The sequence below is a fragment of the Vicia villosa genome, linkage group LG7, assembly GCF_029867415.1.
Source record: "Vicia villosa cultivar HV-30 ecotype Madison, WI linkage group LG7, Vvil1.0, whole genome shotgun sequence".
NCBI classification, from domain to species: domain Eukaryota; kingdom Viridiplantae; phylum Streptophyta; class Magnoliopsida; order Fabales; family Fabaceae; genus Vicia; species Vicia villosa.
This window is the reverse complement of record NC_081186.1, coordinates 117,134,912-117,140,911: the sequence shown is the minus strand read 5'-3', so window position 1 is coordinate 117,140,911 and position 6,000 is coordinate 117,134,912.

Sequence of the window (6,000 nt, the reverse complement as noted above, 5' to 3'; positions counted from 1 at the left end):
GTTGATGGACAGAAGCGCAGACTAAAGAATGATATTAATCCAAGAACAGAATTTTGCGTTGAAGCCAAAGTTCTGTAAAACCTTCAAAAGAAAATCCCATCGCAAAGTATCGAACGCTTTCGAGATATCCACTTTAAGAGCCACGTTACCACACCACTTCTTCGAATCAAGAAGATTAAAAGCCTCTGACGCCAAGCCAATACAATCATGAATGTGCCGACCGCGAATGAACCCGCATTGCTCTTTAGAAACAAGAAAAGGCATAATTGCTGCCAACCGATCAGCAATAATCTTGGAAATAACCTTGAATTTGAAGTTAGAAACAGCGATCAGGCGAAACAAATCCAAGGAGTCAGCGCCTTTGATTTTAGGAATAAGAATAATGGTATTTGCATTGAAGCCCGGAAGCATCCAGCCGGATGTGAAGAATTGAATGACCACATTAGAGACGTCAACCTTGATAATCTCCCAATACTTTTGATAAAAAACAGCTCCAAAATTGTCCGGTCCCGGAGCACCGTTTTTGTTCAAATTGAAAACAGCAGCCTTGATTTCGTCCATAGAGGGAGTTGCTGTCAGAGTAATATTGGAGTCGGCATCCACAGCTGGAGTAATCGTTTCGTGTGCCAATCCAAAGTCCTGCAAAACATCAGGGTTAGAGGAAAACAGAGATTTGAAATACTTGACAGTATGATCAGCTATTTCCTTAGGATCTGTGAGGGATAGGTCACCATCCCTGAGCACCGAAATAGGTTTGAAACTGTTCTTAATTTTGGTAACCCGATGGAAAAACGCAGTGTTTAGGTCTCCCTCTAGCTGCCAAATAATCCTGGATTTATCCTTCCAAAATTTCTCTTCCATGGCTAAAGCATTGGAAAGATTTGCTTGGGCAGCAGCCTCCTGAATCTTCAAGAAATCAGCATTGCCATTCTGTTGAATGCTATTCTGAATCTGAACAAGGCTATCCTCCGCAATCCGAACATTCTCCGTAACATTGTCGAAAGTGGTTTTGTGCCAAGTCTTGAGCTCTTTCTTAAGAATCTGCAGCTTCTTAGTAAGGATGAACATTGGACACCCATAGATATTTTGAGACCAAACTTTATTAATTAGATTACTGCAGCCATCATGAAGGGTCCAGGAACTAAGAAATTTAAACTGGTAAGCCGCCCTAGCAGAACTGACATGGAAGTCAAAAACCAAAGGGAAATGGTCAGAACAAATTTTGGGAAGAGTATAAACTGAGATGTTGCTACAGGAGTCAAGCAAAAGCGGATTTCCAATACCACGATCAAGCCTTCTCTCAACTAAATACAGAGGATTTCTTTTATTGGACCAAGTAAACTTAGCGCCGACAGTGGGAAAGTGAATAAGATGGTTCTTGGCAGTCCAATTCTGGAAATCTGTCATCGGACGCTTCGAAGGGGATAATCTGCCCCTATGCTCATACGAACCCAAGATCGCATTAAAATCTCCAAAGAAAGCCCAAGGCCAGGGGTGACAGGCTTGAAGGGCATCCAACTCCAACCAAAGCTCTCTTCTTTTATACAAGTTAGTGGAAGCGTAAACTGCCGCAATAGCCAACATACAATTATCTACCGTAAAATTGAACGCAACAAATTGGTCCGACAGCGAAATGAGAATAGGATTGTAAGTATCATTACATAAACACCAAAGCGAAGGCTGATTTGTGGTATTGAAAGCGAAGGCTGATTTGTGGTATTGAAAGCAATAGGCACTACGCCAAATTTAATCTTTAACAGCACCCCTACTAAAGCGCTTCTAGTAAAAAGCGCTCTTATAGGTTGCACTAAAAACAAAATAAAAAAACACGCTAAAAAAGCGCTCTTAAAGGGGGGGGTATGAGAGCGCTTCTGAAAAGCGCTGTGGTAGGGGGGTGTATGAGAGCGCTTTTGAAAAGCGCTTTGGTAAGGGGGGGTATGAGAGCGCTTTTGAAAAGCGCTTTGGTAAGGGGGGGGGGTATGAGAGCGCTTTTCAAAGTGCTGCTATAGGGGGGTTTAATGAGAGCGCTTTTTGCTAAAAAGCGCTGGTATAGACCAGGCTATGAGAGCGCTTTTCAGAAGCGCTTTAGTAGCCTTTATTAGTAAAAGTTAAAAACAAAAACACGCTTTCACTTTCTCACTTTCTCTCTTTCGTTTTCTTTTTATTACTGTTTCTCACTTTCTCTGCAACCGAAAAACCCTCCGTCGTCGCCAGCCACAGCCACCACCGTTCGTCCCTCCGTCGCCAGCCACCACCGTTCGTCCCTCCGTCGCCAGCCACCACGAGCAACCTCCGCCGTTCTTCTTCCTTTCAGATCCATAACACACGAGTTTATGGTGAGTTGAGGTTCGTGTTGTTGCTGAGTTCGGTTTTGATTCTGAATCTACAAACCAAAACCGGGTGAGACCTTTCTGAGTTTATTTCTTATTCTCTCTTCCTCTCTCAAATTTCTGAAGGGTTTGTTTGATTAGGAAAGTGATGAACAAATGTTTGGGTTTGATGAATGTTTGTCTGGTTATGTTTGATGATGATTTGTGAATGGTTTTGTTTCTGATGAATGGTTTGCGTGTATGAGAAAGATGAACAATTAGGGTTTTGGTTAGTGTTTGCGGCTGTGTATTGTGATTGTTGTTGGATGAATATGAACAATGTATTTACAGTTTCTGGAGAGGTTTTTCGAAGATGATGAACAGAATTTTTTTTAGGGTTTTTGGTTGTTGGCTCTACGGATCTACGGCTGATTTTTTTTAGGGTTTTTGGTTGTTGGCTCAATTGACTTGTTCTTTTATCAAAAACTATTTTTATGTGCATGTGGTTGTTAATTGATTTCTTATAAATTGGTTTCTGTTCTGGTATAGCACTATGTGCCCCTTTTATGTGGTTGTAGGTTGAGCTTCAAACAGTGGATGGACTGGTAAAGGATAGAACACAATGTGCCCCTGCCGATTATGTTCCACAGAATAAGAATCAAGTAATGTACCCCGAAGCTAAGTCTTCTGTGGCAGGATCGTTCAGGGTACAGTTATTTGATTCATATTCTGTGACACAATACAACATAGCTCAGGTGACTACTGGTTCTCCACTAAAGCATCAATACAACATAGCTCCAGATAATACAGGAAGCGTACATTGGTTGCATAAGAACTCGGAAGTTGTTTCCCATTTAGTTGTTTTGGTTTAGAAATATGTGAATTGGTTTAGTTGTTTTGGTTTATAAATATGTATATATGTATTTTGATTTACATTAATGGTATATAATATAATACTTTTTTGTATATAATCGATATCGATTATAATGGTATTTATCGATTTGAAATGATAAATTATAGGTTCATGAAAAAATACTGCCAAAAAATAGTAAATTACAGGTTCTAAAATATTGCTGCCAAAAGTGCAGGTTTAGAAATAATAAAAAGCATAAAAAAAAAAAAACGCAACATACGAAAGCGCTTTTGAAAAAAGCGCTCTTATAGGGGTGCCTACCAGAGCGCTTTTTCTTGAAAAGCGCTCTTAAAGGGGGGCCTACAAGAGCGCTTTTTCCAGAAAAGCGCTCTTATAGGGGGGGCCTACCAGAGCGCTTTTAAAAGCGCTTTCGTAGCCTATGCCAGCGCTGGCTTTGGCAGCGCTTTAAAGCGCTGTTAAAGGCCAAAAAAAGCGCTTTTAAAAGCCTTGCGCGTTGTAGTGAGGATTGTAAGTATCATTACATAAACACCAAAGCCAAGACGAGAAAACCAATTCTGAGGAAAATTACCGAAGTCCATTTTGGGTTCCGCAATCATAATAAAATCCGGCTTGTGCACTATGATGAGTCTCTTCAAAGCTAACCTGGAGGAAGCGTTAGTCACACCTCGAATGTTCCAAAAAAGGCACTTCATTGATAATTGAAATTAGGTCCTGCTTGAGACCTCGATAAGTTTTTCTTCTTCAATCTAGCTAAATGTTTTTTCTTGATAACGGAAACTGCATTTGTAAAAGCTCCATCGCCGCTATCGGGCTCATCCACAAGATCCGCCCAGGAGTTGTGAATCGGGACAGGGACTGCAACATCCTGTGTATTGGGAACCAATTCCTGAGTGGCCTCCACAAAAACAGAAGGTTGCGAGCCATCATCATCAAATGGTTGCGACACAAAATTCTCAGGGTTCTTAAGGATCATGACTGGATCATTAACTACCAAGGTTCCCTCTGGTTGTTCACCAACATCCTCCATCTTATCCTTCTTCTCTTCCTCATCACCCTGCAGTGATTCAACAACAATAGGGGCAGCCACAGGTTTAAAAACAGTCTTAGAGTTTTGCAGACCATGGGACTTAGGAGCCGAAGGGACACTTCTCAGACTCTTACAATCCTGCACAGTGTGACCCGTCCTCTTGCAGTGATTGCAAAATTCTGGAAGATTTTCATACTCGATATCTGAGAAGAACGCGAAGCCCTCCCTTTCGACCAGCACATTATGATTTAAGGGGAGAGCCAAGTCCATATCTATCAGCACCCGAACATACTGCCCAAAGGTACGATCAACTCTGGATTTGGAAGAGGCAGCATCAATGCAGATTGGAGTACATACACAGCTAGCTATTGCAAAGAGAATTCGAGGTCTCCAGTATTCTTGTGATAACCCAAAAAATCTGACCCAAACTTGAGCAGAAGTAATGTTCTGTAAAGACGGATTGAAGTCTCTAGTCCAGGCGAAGAGCTTTAGAGAACCAGGAATTAGGTTAATAGAACCTGAAGCCCTGACTCTGCGCATATCTTCTGTGCAAGAGAATGTGAATTCATAGTATCCCTTTCCTAAAGATAATTAACCCCAGTTCTTCACCTCAGTCCAAAGCATTGCAAGTTTGTCCTTAAGAGCTAAAACAGTGAGTGGTTTGGATCCCAGTTCTTTGAAGTGAGCATGTGATCGAGGCAAAGAATACAATAGTAACAGCACTTGATCTTCATCATTGATCTTCACATCAATATTTTCAAGATCAAGAATCAGCTTGTTGAACATATCCAACTGCTCAGTCAATACTTTGTCTTCAATCATCTTGAATGAATACAAAGCTTGCTTCAGGTAGAGTCGATTTACCAGCGATTTGGTCATATACAAACTTTCAAGTTTCACCCATAACCCTGATGCCGTCGTCTCCTTTGATACCTGCCGGAGAACCTTATCACCAAGGCTCAACAAAATTGCGATGTGTGCTTTCTCGATCATATTCGTCTTCTCCGATGCCGTCAATTCTGCATTCATGGCTGCCTCTCCCTTCAACGCTTCCAAATAACCCTGCTGAACCAGTAGGGCTTTCATCTTCAAGCGCCACAGACCGAAACCATTCACTCCGGTGAACTTTTCAATCTCATACTTTGTTGAAGGCATCTTCTCCACGCTCACCGCACCAATTTGTTGTGAATTCAATACCAAGAACAAAGTATAATGAAAGAGAAGAATAAAGAAGAAGAAGAAGAACAGGAACACAAGATTGGTTATAACTGCTATTCTTTTACTTTCTCTTAAAACAAGATTACAAGCTTACAAGAATAACAAATAACCTCTGTCACCCCAAATTAGGATTTGCAGCTTAGCAATGATGAGAGACTAGTATGTTATTTATAATAAAACCTAACATACTAACTAATGGGCTTTTTCCACAAGGCCCCTTACACAAGCCAACTCAATAAACAAGCTAACTTAACAAATTAGGGTTTAAACACTAAAACCTAATTTAACATGCTAACAATCCTAGCATCTTCGACACAAGCATGTGAACAACCTTCGACTTCATGCTTAACCCTGTCGAACCAAGAAGCTACCCTTCGGCTATACTAGAGTTCGATCCAATATCTCACAAAAATGATAAGATATATTTCAATTCTGTGACATATTTTGTAGTTTGTGTGTAAAAATGATACATGCAGGTGAAAATAAGATTTAAAAAAAAATGTAAATTTGGTATTTGTTGGTTAATAGATTTATAATAATATGATACAGGCCAATGAAAATGATACAGGAAA